Source organism: Lacerta agilis, chromosome 1, assembly GCF_009819535.1.
Source record: "Lacerta agilis isolate rLacAgi1 chromosome 1, rLacAgi1.pri, whole genome shotgun sequence".
Classification (NCBI taxonomy): domain Eukaryota; kingdom Metazoa; phylum Chordata; class Lepidosauria; order Squamata; family Lacertidae; genus Lacerta; species Lacerta agilis.
Window position 1 is genome coordinate 65393890 of NC_046312.1, and position 16231 is coordinate 65410120.

Genomic DNA, 16231 nt, shown 5'->3' on the forward strand with positions numbered 1-16231 from the left:
AAGATAATGTTCTAAGTTTTATAGAACAATCACCCAGATGGCATCTTACACATTAAAATAAACCATGTAAACATGACATAAAAGATGAGTCATTATTTTTTAAAGACTGTTATGCAAGAAAATAGCCAATAGATTAACGGACCTTCAAAGCATTGACTCCTCGTTTTCTCTTTTAGTTAAATAGAGAAGGAATTTAAAGCTAGGAACAAGGTCAAATAAGCCTTGGCCAATTAAATGTATAACTCAACATATCTTTAGAGTTTCAGATAAAATAATTGAGTAGTAGCTAATTTTTTAGGTTGCGAAACTGCTATGCCAGTCACATTTTTAAAAAAAATAGTAAAAAGAAGGCATCTAAACAAACTGTGGCATTTTTCTTTGTTATTTTGGTTGAGAAGATCAATCCAGCTCACACAAAAATGCAAGGCCTCATGGGACAGCTTTTTCCCGTGAGCTCATCACACAGAGAAGATACTGGGCAAAACCATGCCCAGCATTTTGCTACAATCTATGGTCCACAGTGCCACTGGGAAAAGACGTCCCATGCTCATTGCGCACGGAACAGGGCTTAAAACAGAATTCCTGTAGGTTCAGAATATCTTTTTAAAAATCCATGAGTGAAATATGTGTACAGTATTCATACAGAAATTAAAGGACTATATTGGGGGGGGGGTCCACTAAAAATGAAATGTGTGTTAACAAAAAGGATCTGCTTATGCAAATGTAAGTAAACAACTCTTATAGATTGGTTATATTTTGTTTAAGGTAACGTATTTGAACACCTTACTGCTTTGATGCTGTTAATAAGATAAGCTGTTATAGGAGCCTTGCAAATCCATTTAAATTGATTCTAATTAATGAATCAATCACTAGCCACTGACTGGAGTGAACAATTTGCTGCCGCAGGCCTCTCATTCCTACCTGAAAATCCACATTATAGTGATAAGTTGCTTCTTGGTCTAACACTGAATTACGCTGCTTTTAAGTCAGATTTAGGATATTTTGTTCACACAGCTAGGAAATCCAAGTCCCAGATTTATCAATTCAAAATTGCACAGGACTCAAATTACAGCAAGCAAAGAAGTGGAGATAGGTTAGGTTCAACAACAATACAGTTCTGAATTTTTTAACTTTAAGTATCTTTCATTAAGCATCTTCAGGATAATATGATCCTTTATGGTACCTGAAATAGAGTTATTTGTATATTATTTGATTATACATTTTGTTGTTCAACATAAGTCTCATTGGCACTGTGGCAAAAGAGTGGCTGCTCCTTCAAGGTCCAATGCATCATTTGACTTTGGGGCCTGCCTGTAGGCCATAGGTTAGCATGCACATTTTTCTCTGAATTAACGTTGGCTTTGCTCAAGTAGCTACAAAAACCACCACTACCCCAAAGAAATAGGTCTATATCCACAGTGAGAGTTTCCATTTCAAAATTTGAAAGGTGGGGCATAACTTTTCCAATAAGGAAATAATATTGTTAAAAATAGCCTACTGCCATTAGAACAGGAGTAGCCAAGTGATGCCCTGCTGGTGTACCTTGCAGCTTTACCACCCACAGGTGGCCATATTTCGCCTCTACTTCCAGTCTTTGCTATTATTACCTCTTACCTGTTTCAGAGCACCTGTTTCCATCATCCTCCATCCCTGGACATGCTGGCTGGGGGTGATGGAGATTGAGTCCAGAAGCATCTGGACAGCCACAGGTTAGCCACCTCTGCTTTAGAGCATCATATATTTTCAGAAGTTTAAGTATTTCCAAATCAGTGCATTGTTTTAAGAGTTCTCTATGGCAACTATCAGGCCGATACACAAAGCATGGTGCCAAAGTGTGGTCCCTAATCAATCTCAAAACCATTATACTCCCATATTTGTTTTGGCACAGAAATGTTCAGGATGGATAGGAATAGCAGCAAAAAGAATGGGAAAGCTAATTGCTTTTTTGGTTGTTGTTTCTGTTTAAGTCAATACTATCAGAGAATTACGTTTTGCAGACAGTGCAAAGGATTAAAATTAGGGCTAATTTTGACTTTACGTAATGAACACAGCTGAATAACATCCTATTAAACAGTAAAAATTAAAACTGAACACTATACGCTACAATGTGGTTCACATTCAGAAATAGGTTACATAGTCAGAATGGCCTTGGTTATGTAGAACCAACCAGCTTTCATTGCGAGAGACAAGCCAGGAAGGTGGTGGAGGAAGAAGAATATGACTTCTTTTGTTTTACTTATTCCAAGGTTTCTCTCTTCTCTCCAGCCACTATTCTTGACTTCTGTATCTTTGCTGCCATTTTTTTTAATTAAAAGAAAAAACCAAAAAAAGGGTTTTGCTACCTGGATGTAGCAGTTTTGGGGAAAGCTGCAAGTATGTTCATGAGTTCATGAATGTTATGTCACTCATTTTTCCATCCTGAATGCTTACGGTTGAAAAATCCAGATAGCAGCTCTGATTCACTCTTGCATATGCCAAGCTATCCAGACATCCAAAATCAAGACCACAGATTATAAACAGCTTCAGCAAATTGAGTCAAGTGCCTTTGTTCCTCAGATGTACATCTTCCTATTGCTTACAAAAGCACCGTATACTAACCACTAACGCTGTTATAGCCAGCACTAGGAATAGGAAAGGAAGTTATTCAAGTCTGGATTTCCTGCTTATGGATGTAGCCAAGAACTGAGAAGCTTGTAGTGGTTTCAGGAACTGAGTCATCTAATGATTCATGGATAAGATACTGATTTTAATATGTGCCTAATCACAAGACTTAAAAAAAACTTGACAACCAGCCTAGATGAGGTTTAATTTCTGGTTTAAAGCAGAACAAATCTGTATTATGGCTGGGGGAGGAAGAGACCCCAAACATTACAACTCATCATCATTTCCAACTTCTTTTTAAAATGTTTTCTTTCCCTTTATTCTAAAAGGCTTTTAAAGCATAAAAAGGAGAGGGGGGGGGAAGCTTCTAAGACAAGACCTATCCTGACATACAAGACCTACCCTGACTTACAAGAAACAAATGACAGGTAGGATATGAAGAGGTTTCTGCTATTGTGCTCTTAGAAACAGGTATCCATATTTTAATCAACAAACTCCACTACTGTATTGCTATTACCAATCCACAAGACTCATGTAACTAATAGGGGTTGAGCTAGTGGAAACCAACTAGGAGAAGTTCCATTTCCACTGCTGATCAGCATGAAAGCAGAAGCCTGCAACATACCTGCCTGAATGCAGGAACTTGTGCTCTTGAAAGCAGAGATATTTCCAAGTGCAAATACGGAATTCATAACTAGCCACCACTTTGTAGGTCTGAAATGTTTTGGTTGTGGGGGAAGGGTATATATAGTAACCTAAACTGCAGGCTGCCTACCTAAGCCGACGTTTGAGAAGGAAAAGTGAGTTTTCATCTGTGGAAAAATACTGGCTATCCTCCCCCCTCCCCCCCCCCCGAACCTCCCATTTCTGAAAAAGGAGACTCAGATGCCACAGTACAGTAACTCTGGAAAAGGAGAACCGTTGTGGGAGGCCCCGTGATTTTAGGATGCGTGTTTTACCAGCATGTTTAAAAAGAAACAAAAAAAGTGTAGCATGCTTTAAAAAAAAAAAAGTAAAACAGTTGACAAGAAAAGGCCAAAGTGCACTCTGTAGCTGGCAGTCATTTTATGGCTTTAGTCCTACAGCAGATTTACTTAGATGACGTCAGTGGCTCCAATCCAGCTTTTTCTTTGGTAGCATTTACCACTTGCCTCTTGAAGCCTCCACTGTGCTACAGAGCAGCAGACCATAATCAAAATTCCCTTTGTGAAATAGAGTTTACCTCAGGGCACACAGGCCTAGCTAGCTGAATTGAAGACTCTTCACCCTGCACTTCATGCCTAGAAATAAATAGCCTACAATACTGTACTTTGCCTCAGTACAGAAGAACCATTAAAAGCAGGCTGATACCTTTTTTAAAGGTTTTTTTTCCCCTTTTCTTTTGGTCTGCTCCAAAAATCTCACAGGCCAGAGTGTTACTTAATATTCCAGACCTATCACATATCATGCTAATACTTTGCAGGCTATTCGGGCCTCGTTTACAATGGGAAATGCTTGTACTTTATGGAAGGTTATCCATACATACAGTTCTAAAACATGTGGCGAACAGTGGTAGATACTGTGGTAGTCAGTTCCTTTCAGTAGGAGGGCAGTTTGAGCTAGACCCTCTGCATGGCTGCTAGGATTTGCCAGCCCAAGGGCAAGATGGAATGCTGCTTTCCTACAAACCATGTTCAAAAATGGATAGGCTTCCTCCAGAATATGTACTCCTTCATTCTCTTCCACGGTAGATATTACTATCCTCATTTCTTGTTTACCATAATGATGATTTAGTTACCCCTGCACTGATGTTAACTATGGTCATGCTAACTGATTACCTCTGAACCAGGGCTTCAGACCTACTTCAAATTTAAAGTTTCAAATTCAGAAGATGGAAGCCCCAGTTAGCAAGAAATATGGTTGATAATACAATATTGCCAGGCATATGCCAAAGACCCACATCTCGCCGGGGCAAACTGACAAGAGCCCCCTTGACCTTATGCAATGAGTAGATAGACTCTCTGAGGGAAAGGAGCACGTTGAGGTTGTCTTGCCCAAGGATCTTCCAAAACCTGGAGTCACTGATGCAAATGGGGCTGTCTAAAATAACACTTTCATGAGCTCCATTAACGTGAGAGGCTACCACTCGATTGATCCCATTTTCCACATCCCCTGAACACCCAGTGCTCAACATTGAATTGCCACATGTTCAACAGAAGCATGTTCAGTCTTCTACACACATACAGATGTGTGTGTGTGTAAAGCCCCACATACTTCTGCTGAAAATGTGGCTGGTAGGGAATGGGCACACCAGTATTTGGAGGTGTGGCTCACAAGCATCACATATTCTGCAGGGTCAAGGCTGACAAGGAAGTGAAAAATTGCTCCGGAGAATGAATGGCGACTGCAGGCTACCTCTTAAATGGGAAGCCAAGGTCTGCGAGATCCAGTGTTGCATTTCCCACAGGCTATACAAATTCCATTCTTTGTCTGCCATAATCTCTCAACTGGACAACCTGCACACATCCCAGCATGAAGCAACTGCGACACTCCCAATCTTTATGACCAGGAACACTTCTATCCCCAGGTAAGGGCCTTTCAGTGCTAGATAGCATTAGTTATTATGTTTTTGCTATGCAGAAGACTGGGAAGTCTATATGCTATGCACAGGCTAGGAAGGAAGGCTCGCTGAAATCAAAGAGACTAGGGCTGGACTATTCGTGTATATTCTGAAAGTATGAAAAATGTCAGTATCTGAAGGAGGGGCAAAGTTACTGAAAATAATCCAAGTATGTTTAGGACTATAAGAAGTGTCCTGTTTTATGAAACCAAATGCTTACATTATTTTGCATGCTGTTTCCCAGGATGGGCAGATGATCATCAGAAGCTTAAAATCAGGACACAGGCCTACAAACCATCTTCCTCTGTTGCTTTCAGATGACTCATCTTTGAGAATGTTGACTCAGAACGTGGAGGTACTATACAATCATCATGACTAGTAGCCATTGGGATCCTTATCTTCTATGGATCTGTCTAATCCCCCTTTTAAAGTCATCCTGGTTGGTGGCCATTGCTACATCAAGAAGCAACATAGAGCAAATCTGAGTTCAATGAAGTTCTATTTTGTCTATCCTCAATCTCTCACTCTTCGGCATCACTAGAAGACCTTAGGTTCCAGTATGAGAAAATGAAAACAGTCTCTAGCCACTTTCTCCACATTACACATTATAAATCTGCATCTCTCTCACGCACATGCACGCATGCACACACACACAACTCCAGCTAGTGTTCCCAGTTGAACTGTTCTGTCACCTTTTTGACAGTAAGTATCAGCAGCATGTTTCCATTTCTTGTTCAAGAGGAGCCTATCCCTTCTGTACAGACCTCCCTTGTCCCAAAACATCCCTAGTGCCTAAATCCAAACTCTTGCTCCTGATACCACCATCTAATCCACGCTGAAACCCCTTAGCTCCACCTGATCAAAAACAGCAAAGAAAGAGATGTCAGCATACAAGTGCCACATAGAAATTATCCTTCCAATTACTTTCAGGATGGAAAAACAAAAGCAAAGAGCATTCCTAAAAGCGATCACGACCAAACAAAATATATTTCTCACCAACATTCTAAAATGCTTTCTAACATTGCCAGTCCCAAATTATTCTCAGTTAAAATAACAATCCAAAATTAGTTTTAAAATGCTTGTTGCTTTTTCGGGAAGGTAAGACTCTTCCATGGCCACATGCGCACACCGTGCCTGCAGCTGACCCAGTTTCCTCCAATTCACTCAACACACAAGATATGCTAAAACTACCGGTATTCAGAAAATGAGACCTAAACTGGCAGAGACCTAGTGCATATCCTTAAACAAAAATACTGCCAATCTGCCCTGGTCATCATCAACACTGTGAAACATACTGAAGAAATGTTGGGACTTGAAATCAGTGGTTAAGGTGGTTTGAAAAGAAAGAATATGGTGACACTAAACAAGGGCACTGCTTAGGGAGATACCCTCAAGCATGTAGAATAGGACAAGCTAAGCAAAACAAAAAATAAAAAAAAACAGAAGTGGGTATATAACTTTAAACAAGAATGGTGTTGGGATGAAGGGGCCAAGGGAAAGGCCCCCTGAGGCAATGAATGTTTTGCAGGGTCAGAGGGCAACATAGAAGGATTCTATCCCAAGGCCATTCAATGAATGTGAATGAAAGACTATTACAACTGATATTTTCTGCTACACAATACAGAATAGGCAATGATGGGGCTTCTACCACATTCTGGGTCTGTTGAGAATTTACTGTATTTTTTGAAAGACCCAAAATCAAATAAGATTAAAGTAAAATTAAGGATAAATGTATTAGATATTATTACAGTGCATTAATCATATTTGAACCCTGAATCAATAAATAAGATGACGCAAATATTCTTTTTCCAGAATTTTTTGAAGATCATATTCATCCCATTGATTTGATTTAGCCTCTGTTTGTTTAGGCTGCAGACCTATGCAGTGGGCAACTTCCTTTGCCAGCCCTAAATAAATATTTTATTTACTGAGATATTTCTGTACCACCTTTCATACACAACAAGGTGTTCTACAAAGAAACAGAAGCACAACAACATAACGAATTCAGAATAAAATAATAGCTACTAGGGTCAACGGCAGATAGTTACAAGAAACCAACTGGAAATAAAAACCAGAAATAATGATGATGATGATCCTGCCCATCTGGCTGGGTTTCCCCAGGCACTCTGGGTGGCTTACAAAATATCTAAAAACATAATAAAAACATCAGTCCTTAAAAACTTCCCTAAACAGGGCGGCCTTCTGATGTCTTCTAAAAATCAGATAGTTGTTTATTTCCTTGACATCTGAAGGGAGGAGTTCCACAGGAAGGCACCACTGCCAAAAAGGCCTCAGAGCCATGTATTTTCAGCATACATAAATGTAGGAAGCTGCCTCAGTTCTGAGGAGAGACAGTGCCACTGAAAAGACACTCCCCTTCTGGCCGCCTCTAAGCAAACCACTGAAGCTCATGCCACAACATGTCTCAGATGCAAACCTCTCTCAGCATCTTCATACTTTCAGGTGAAAGGGGCTTTTAAAAATTATGCTTCCCACAGACACAAAGTAAACTACAAATGCAAATCATGACCAAACATTTAGAAATTACGAAGCTGGACACAGGTAAAGCATCACAGGCTTTAAACCCGACTCCCAAGTTTGGTAGGTAGCCATATGACAGTTTAGCACCTAAGCTACACTCTAGAATAGTGGTACCCAAACTGTTTCTTTTTCCATGAACCACCTGAAAAACTGCTGACAGTCTTGGCTGACCACTTACGACTTTCCTACCTGTTGCAGGAACTGGAGTATGCTATGCTAGAAGATGTGTTTTATTGGTTCTTTTATTTCTTACATCTTGTATTTTATTGTATCCCATATAATTCAAATTGCAATGCAATAAAAGAAATAAAAGAATCAATAAATATACAATTAAAAATCAATATGAATGTTGCCATTCATCACCCAACTTCAGCCACAAATCCACAGACATTTCACAGACTGCCTTAATGAAGCTGATGGACCATTGGTGCGAAACCCTGCTCTTTGATACATTGATGCATCCTTCAAAATGTTTACTTCAGAATTGTTTTTGAAGAATACAATCCGCTCACTAACACTAGAAGGATGAAGGCTTGAGGGAAACCACATCACTGTCATGAGAGTCAAAAGAATTCAAGGACTGCAAAAAATTCAGAAAGAATTCCAGTATGCTTGGACCATGCCCTGTGTTCTTTGAGCTTTACAACTAATCCAGAGTTTCTATTTCTTATTTTCATGACCACTTGCCTGTAGACGGGAGAGACCAGAGAGGATCTGAGATAAAAACGAAAGGGCTAGGAAGTTTGCAAACAGTTATGCTGCAAGATATTTGTAATATGCAACATCATTTTTCACATGCAGGGATGAACCAAAAAACAAAAAGGGGGTTGGGAGAGAGAGATTCCACTGAAAGGATAACTGGATAAAGGAATATTGGACACCTGAATGGATCGAGCCTGTAGCTGCTGGTGATTCAAACACGAAGCATATCAAAATGCTCTCGATAAGCTAAACTAGCAGATAGCTTATCTGAAGCATATACTAGCCATATGGTGCCACAACTTCTGTTGCCTGTTGCTAGCATAACAATAGGCTACTGCAGACTTCTACTGGAAGCACTATTTGACAAACTGTCAACAGCATTCCCTCCCCCCCCCCCCACAAGAGCTCTGGGGCAATGGCGTGCATGTCTATTTGCATTAAAAAAAACAAAAAAAACAGGTGAACAAAGAGTAAACCAGATGTCAACTTTAGAAATCGAGCTGTCTGGTTTAGGAGAGTTAACAGAGGCAGACAAACTGCTAGAGCTCAAAGCTAGACAATGAGCTTCTCTCAAAACACTGTGGCCTAGGGGAGTGGCTATTTTAAACACTTGGCTTCTTTTATTTCAGCACTGTGGAAGTGAATTCTGCTCTTAAGTGCTGGCTCAAATGAAGTCATTTTGTTTCACTGGGGGTTCCTTTGCATTTCAGCAATGTGAGTGTGCGCTGTAGCGAAGAATGAAAATGCATGATTTGCTTTATGACTTTTCATTTTTAAGCATGAAATCCAATACATTAACCAACTTGATGCTTTGATTCTGTACAGTACAGACAAATCCTGTGAACAGTTCGTTTAAGTTTAAACAAAATGGAAGTTATTATCCTCTTGTGCAAGAACTTTTGAACACTAGGCTGAATTGGAATTTACAACCCTGCCTAATGCCATAAAGGCAAGGTGTGAATAGTGATAGATAAGAATGATTTACAGTTGGGCTTTTATAAAACTGACAGATTCACATCTGGTTTACATTGCGGAATCATACAGATCTTTTTTCATGCTGCAATTATTTCTGTTCCATCATGTTTTTCCTAAAAGCATCTCAAAAACATTGACAAAACACATATTAATATCCAGAATAGTGGCCATTGTGTTTAATTGAATATTATCTGGGTTTTGTGTTATTTCTTTTCACAGTGAAATCTAATAAACTATGTGCAATGTGCCGGGGGGGGGGGGTGTGAAAGAGAGAAGTACACCCCAACACAGTCAAATACAGATAAATTAATAGATCCCTCTGTAGCAATATGAAAAGTCAAAAACATAAAATCTGAAAATGTATTTTCCTATAGAACTGAATGTATATAACATTTTTGGGTTATATTTTGGGATTCCTTTCATGTTAAGTTGAGAATGCACCTTGAACTCCTTCCAAAAACCAGTACTGTACTGAATTATGATAATTAGAAGACTGTGTGCATAAAAAAGGCAGTGCAATTGATGCTTACTTTGGAAGAAAAAAAATCTTGCTGCACAGAATATAAGTTCAATATGTTCTCACATAATTAACATTTCCCATAATTAGCAGCAGTTTTCAGTTTATGTCCCAATAAAAGTAATAGCATCCATTATCGTTTTAGATTCCCAAGCAATGGCATTGTAATTGCTTTAAAAACCATGTTTAACTCTTGCTCCCGATAGCACTTTTGAGATACCAGCTTTTTTTCCTCTCAAAAATTATGCATCAGTTTGGAAATACATCAGGCAGTTGTGTACCAGTGGCTAGAACGAATCGAAGACATGGGGAAAGCTAGAACTCTATGGAGGCAACTTGGATCAGTAAAACAGGGCGTAGAAACAACACTCACATTTTCAAAAGAAGGAAAGAAGAAAAAGGCAAGGAATTAAAAGAATAGTAACAGATGTTACTGGTTTTATTTGGCTGCCTTTAAGCAAATATTACCATCATTTTAAGGGAATGCTGAAGATTTGGTTTGTCACAAGTCACTTGCTCCTCAAACCCACCTTCTCCATAATGTTTTTTTCCTTGCCACTTAGTCCCCTGCTTCAGTTGATTTTTAAAATACCTTAAGCACACATAGCTGCAGTTGACCATATGTATCCCTTGTTATTATTTTTGTCCTTCTCTCTGTGGTATTCCCCCACTACTGTAAGTGCCTAGGAGCAGAGGCCTGGCTTTGTTTTACTTGCGCTAAACCGTGTAACACACCATGTGTTTAATGAAACTATTTAAACAAATAACTTTCTGCCCAATCATCTCAAGCTATAAAGTAGGGAGTACCCTCTTGAAATATGGAGGGTGCTTTTTTAAAAATAAATCCTCTCAGTGTGCAAAAATTTCCAAAGAAAAAGGTATAACAAATAAAATGCACCATAAAGTATGTCTGTGACCCTAAAGACTTTTTTTGCCATTAAGCTTTGGGACAGTAAACCTTCAAAAGTAGACCTGTTCTAACACCTAGGATTATTATTTTTATATATAGATCTTAAATCTTAAATTCTCCCACCAAAATTAAGAGGATTTGATGACACCACTAAGGCCATGCCATGCCAGATATTCCTCTCTTTTAAGTCTTCAGACTCCTAACAGCATTATAAAATTTTATTGAGAGTTCTAATGTTTGGCTTGTTTTATATTTTAAATACTGTGTTTGGCTTTCTGACCTTGGGTTCACCAGAAGGAGGTGGGATATAAATTCAAAAATAAAAAAAGAGTTTCTTGTAGCCCTATCCTAAACCCTGCAGCATTTGCAAATCAAGGCCAGGATGAGGCTTCACAAATGGTTACATCAGTTGGGCACAGAAATGGAAAGAAGAAGAATTACCGACGAAAGAAGAGTGGCAGATGAAGTTAATGGACTACGCAGAATTGGATAAGATGACAGGGAGAATTGGAAACCGGCGGGACCGGAGGTTCTTGGAAGATTGGAATAAATTTGAGAACTATTTGAAAAACAAATGTAAACAACAAATTACGCTAGTAGGATTGCAAGAAGTTTTGTAAGGAGGACTATATGAAATATTGCAGAGAAAATTTAGGAAAAGGATAATTTGTTATAGATTATTAAAAGTAATAGTGTAATTATGGAAATACAAGATTAAGTTATGAAGATTGGAAAACACTAGGCATGGTGGATGGAAGTCCAAAATATTGTATAAGATATGAATAAATGTTAAGTGATGTTTGGAAAATATATGTAAAAACTTTGTGTATATATATATATATATATAACAAATGGTTACATCAGTCCAGCATCACAAGCCATGGATGTTACGCGATCCATGTAGGGATATTATACACAGCTAGAGAAGCTCAAGTGCCTCAGAGTGCGTATGGGCCACCAAAACACAGGAAGTTGCACTCATTATAATCCCAGATTATGAACTCCACAATCATAAAAGCAGAAGAATGAGACTACTCTGGAAACTGATGCCACTCTGTATATCATACAACATGTTATACAACAATCTAATAATAATAATAATAATAATAATAATAATGTTTGTTGTTATTGCAGTGGCAGGAGAAAACAGAAAAGAAAGACTCTCAAGGGAGCTTCATGAAAAAAGGTGCTGTTAAAAGTATTTATTAATACTTTTGCCCACTATCGAATAGAGATTCCACATACAGAAGCAGATTTCCTTAATGCACATATACATCTGAATACGTAACTCCATTTGAGTTGTGATGCTCTCTGGACCACTGTGAACAGGCAAGATGAGACTTTTGATGTGGATGGGAGGACCTGCAGATCCAGAGCATGATTGGTACCTTGATATCTAAAGATGAGGATTCGGTGAGGACTAGCATCATTAATGCTTTTGTAGATACAGTAGTGCAATTGTCACATTTCTAAACTAGTGGTTTACACAGTATACAGTGTTCGTTTAAACTGAAATCAACATACAAGGCACTGCTAATGCCTTTCCCTAGTTACCTTATTTACTGCACAATGGTAGCTATGTCTACTCACAAGTAAGTCCTATTGAATTCAATGGGGCTTAACTCAGGTAAGTGGAGTTTGGAATGCAACCTACTCCCAAGTATCAAGTCCACTAAGAGTCTTCAAGTCTAGCAATACAAGACCCAAACTTTCAGATTCTCTCTCACATAGAAAGTTTCATTCCAAAATAGTAAATAGCAATAATTCAGTTTCAATGCAATAACTGAGTACTGTATCTGTAACAACACACACACACGCCAATAAAAGCCCAAGAGACTATTTGCTGTGTGTGTCCCTTTAAGAAACATTCCCCCCCCCTTGCTGCTCCTGTAACAGTGCCATAAATCTCTTTATAAATCAATGGACCTACAAAATCTAGGAAATAATTCCTGTTCAAATTTGTGCCCTATAGTACTTTATGGACAGTGTAATGTTTTCCAAGTTGCATAAGCAGGTGATAATATTAAGCATTGCTTACACTTCAATTACATATTTAGGGAAGTATTTTAGTTAAGACAATGATGTAAATTATATATCATTTTCTAACAAACCACAGTATAAAACAATCTCATGTACATAAACATATTAAGTATTAAATCAGCAAAGTTTTGATCACATGACTACACATGCACATACCATTTTAACATGAGAGCCCTGATGCAAAAAATCTTTAAATCCTGAACTAATGAAGTAGCTTTAGGAAACTAGGCAGCAAGTTCTACTATTTCAAGTGCAATAAAAATGCATTATTATATTAGAAAGATCACTGGTTTAAAGTGTGAGCACATATGCTGCATCTTGTATGTGTTTTGGGGAGGGGGGAAATACACAGTTTAAGAGATTATTCCTTACTGTCACACACAATCCAAGCAAAGCACTGAATTATGGAAATGAGCCCCAAATCAGGTTTTTTTTTCCACAGAAAGTACAGAATACACAGCCATCTTACTGCTAAAGAGTATGGATTCACAACTACATTTTGCTACAAAACAAAAAAGGGTACCCTTCATCATAAGAGGTCTTTGCATTCTGGCCCTCCTATAAACTTAAGCAGTCACATTTAACACTTCATTATTCTTGAATAACTTGGATATCGATTGTACCCTTTTGCTGTGTTGAAACCTGAGAATTTTTAAAGTAGGGTTGCTGATCTCTGGAATTACATCTTCTAGAGTTTGGGACTTTCTGCCTTCAAAATAGCTGAGCTTAACTTTCATTATCAAGGGAAAGCACCACGAAAACCCTAGACTGCTTCCTAGACCTAGATTATCAGCCAAGCAAGAGAGAGGAAGAAATCTACTTTCAAAGTATTAAAGTAGCTTTTCAGTCACACATACATTCTTCAAACGCCAAAACCCTTCCAGCTGGAATTCGCTAAGGACCCAGATCTCGCTAGGACTGTTCTTTTCCACTGTTTACTAAAAGCAGATACTATTCAACTGAAAAGCCCACATAAAACCAACATTTCACTCGAGTCTCCTTCTTGTGATAAGTTTAGTGGACGCATTCCAGGTTTTGGTACTGCATACAAAACGAAGGCATATCAAACATGTATCAAACATACTTCTCATATTTTCAGCAGCACTAGGCATCTAAAACTATTTGCGAACACTAGGCAAATTTAACAATGAGGTACACTACTGTCTCATTAATACTTCAATGTCATTCCGCATAAAGAAAAACATAAAAGCCATTACAATGGTCAAAATAGGGTGCTAATCAATACACCAGATATTTGATCTTCCTGGATGCATCTAAAATATTTAATGCAATTAGTGCCTCCAAGCTTTAAATTATATTGTCAACAAATCAGCACAGAAAAAAGAATTTTGAAAGCTTGTCTAACTGCCAACAGAATTTCCTTAAAATGAAAAAAAAGATAATACCCTTGAATCAGCTCTAAAATTCAGATAGGCCTGAAGAGCTTTCTGTTCACCTTTTGAAGTGTTATGAATTCTCAACATTCCATTTGAAAAATATGTGGTGCATGCATATATAGAGGCAGCCTCTGGAATAAGGCAATGTAACATTGCCCTCTGAATTATCTGAAATCTCCTTAGCATGCACCATCAATACAGTCTAATGTCCTTGCAGTGGCATTTCCCAACTATTTATAGAGATGGCAAAACACTATGTACCCAAGGGCAGCCATTCCAAATTTAGGATTTATTAAAAAACAAAAAAGTTGCATGATATAAGAGCATGTCTCCAGTTACCATTTGTGTTCCCATTGCATTGTACATAATTATCCTCCCCTTTAAGCAAATTCAAGCTGCCATAAGATTTACACATCAATATAAAATCTATATTAAATTCAGAAAATGCAATCTTTTTTTAAAAAAAAAAAAAAAGCTTGATACTTATATGTATGTATCTCAGAAACCTACAGCTAAGGGTGCTATCTTTCCTTTTTATCAGCAAAGGGAATAAAATGTTATGTGCTCCTGATAAGGAGTTTTAGTAGAGCTACTTTTATTGGCCACCTTAAATCAGAATTTACATGTATAATATTTTTAAAGTCACGCCGTGCGAATGAAGTGTGATCTAGGAAATGTTTTAAAAGATTTCCGTATTTTACATCACTAGTAGCCATTTACAATGAGAAAATAAAGAACATACCTGCTCGCTAACTTTTGAAACATTTATTGAGGTCACTTTTCATTTCCCCAAATCAAAAACAGATACTTGCTTCTAATCGTTTAACGACTCTCCTGAGAAACACAGGTGGCTGGTATTTCATTGTTTCATAAATATTTTTATACAGTGACACCAATGAGCATTAAATAAATCCATTAAATCAAGTCCAGGATTGTGTGTGCTTCCTTCCACCCCTCCACCCCTTCAAATCTGAGTTTTACTGTTGGAGTAACAACGTCTGTCTCTCTCTCTCTCTCTCTCTCTCTCTCTCTCTCTCTCTGCCTTCTTGTGTTTTGTTTTGGATTGTGATAAACTAATTTCCCACCAAGACTAAGTGGACTTCCTTTCTTTGAAAGTGTGAATTCTGTGAACAAAGACTACTTTCTGCCCTTTGGGAAGCAGCTCCATTAATGTGTAAAGAGGGGATGTGCAAGATCCCTTTAAAAGGTTAAGGGGAAATAAATAATCCTACGGTTCCTACCGAAAGGAAGTTTTCCAGGGACAATATCCGCGTTTTGTTGGAACTGCGACTTTGTCTTTTTTGGATACAATGTTTCTGCTGACTCCGGAAAATTTTCCACTTGAATGTGCAATTAACCAGCAGTGGCAGCAGCAGCAGCAGCTCTGGAGAAAGCAAAGAAGCAGCAAAGGAGAACATTCCTTCTTTCATCTTTAAGAGGGAAAAGAAATTAAAAAGGGAAGAAGGGGCGGGAGAGAGAAAAGCAAAAAACAAAAACTCAAAGCTCTTAAAAGCCAGCCAAATCTCAGATCCAGCCACTTTTCCAAAGCTCGGCACTAGGAAGAGAAACTCGAGGGATAGGATCAATTTACTTTGCAAGGCCTGATCTGCTCCCAACTTATTCCTTCTTGGCGAAAAATGTGAAAAATGCCAAAGATTTGTCTGTGTGTGCGCGCGCGAAAGAGTGTGTGTGTGTGTTTGAGGGCGCGCGCACGCGCCCCAGGCTGCAAAGCAGTGACTCAGGCAACTAAATGAAAGCAGCAACAGCAAGAAGGAGCAGAGCGAGAGAGGGAGAGAGGAACGGCCGCCTGTTGCAGCTCTGGCTGAAAATCCCCAAAGCAGCCAAAACTCCACTCAGAAACAACTCCCTCCACCTCCCAAGGCGACTTTCCTGATTTCGTTTCATTTTGCCCCCTCCTCACATTTCCCAGATCACCTGCAGAGATTGAG

The 16231-nt window shown here is 38.6% G+C and overlaps 1 protein-coding gene across 12 annotated transcripts in view; it reads right to left on the minus strand.

Moving 5' to 3' along the window:
- The window catches only part of TEAD1 (TEA domain transcription factor 1), a 178529-nt gene that overhangs the window by 161947 nt on the left and 351 nt on the right, over positions 1–16231 (minus strand). For 10 of the 12 annotated variants that reach the window (XM_033152266.1, XM_033152274.1, XM_033152258.1 and 7 more), the window contains exon 2: positions 15524–15666. The exons of 1 other annotated variant lie outside the window; for it this stretch is intronic. The gene's annotated coding sequence lies outside the window, so the exon portion shown is untranslated. Of the gene's footprint in view, positions 1–15523; positions 15667–16231 lie in introns of those variants that run through there. One more of the 12 variants, XM_033152283.1, reaches the window with a different exon arrangement.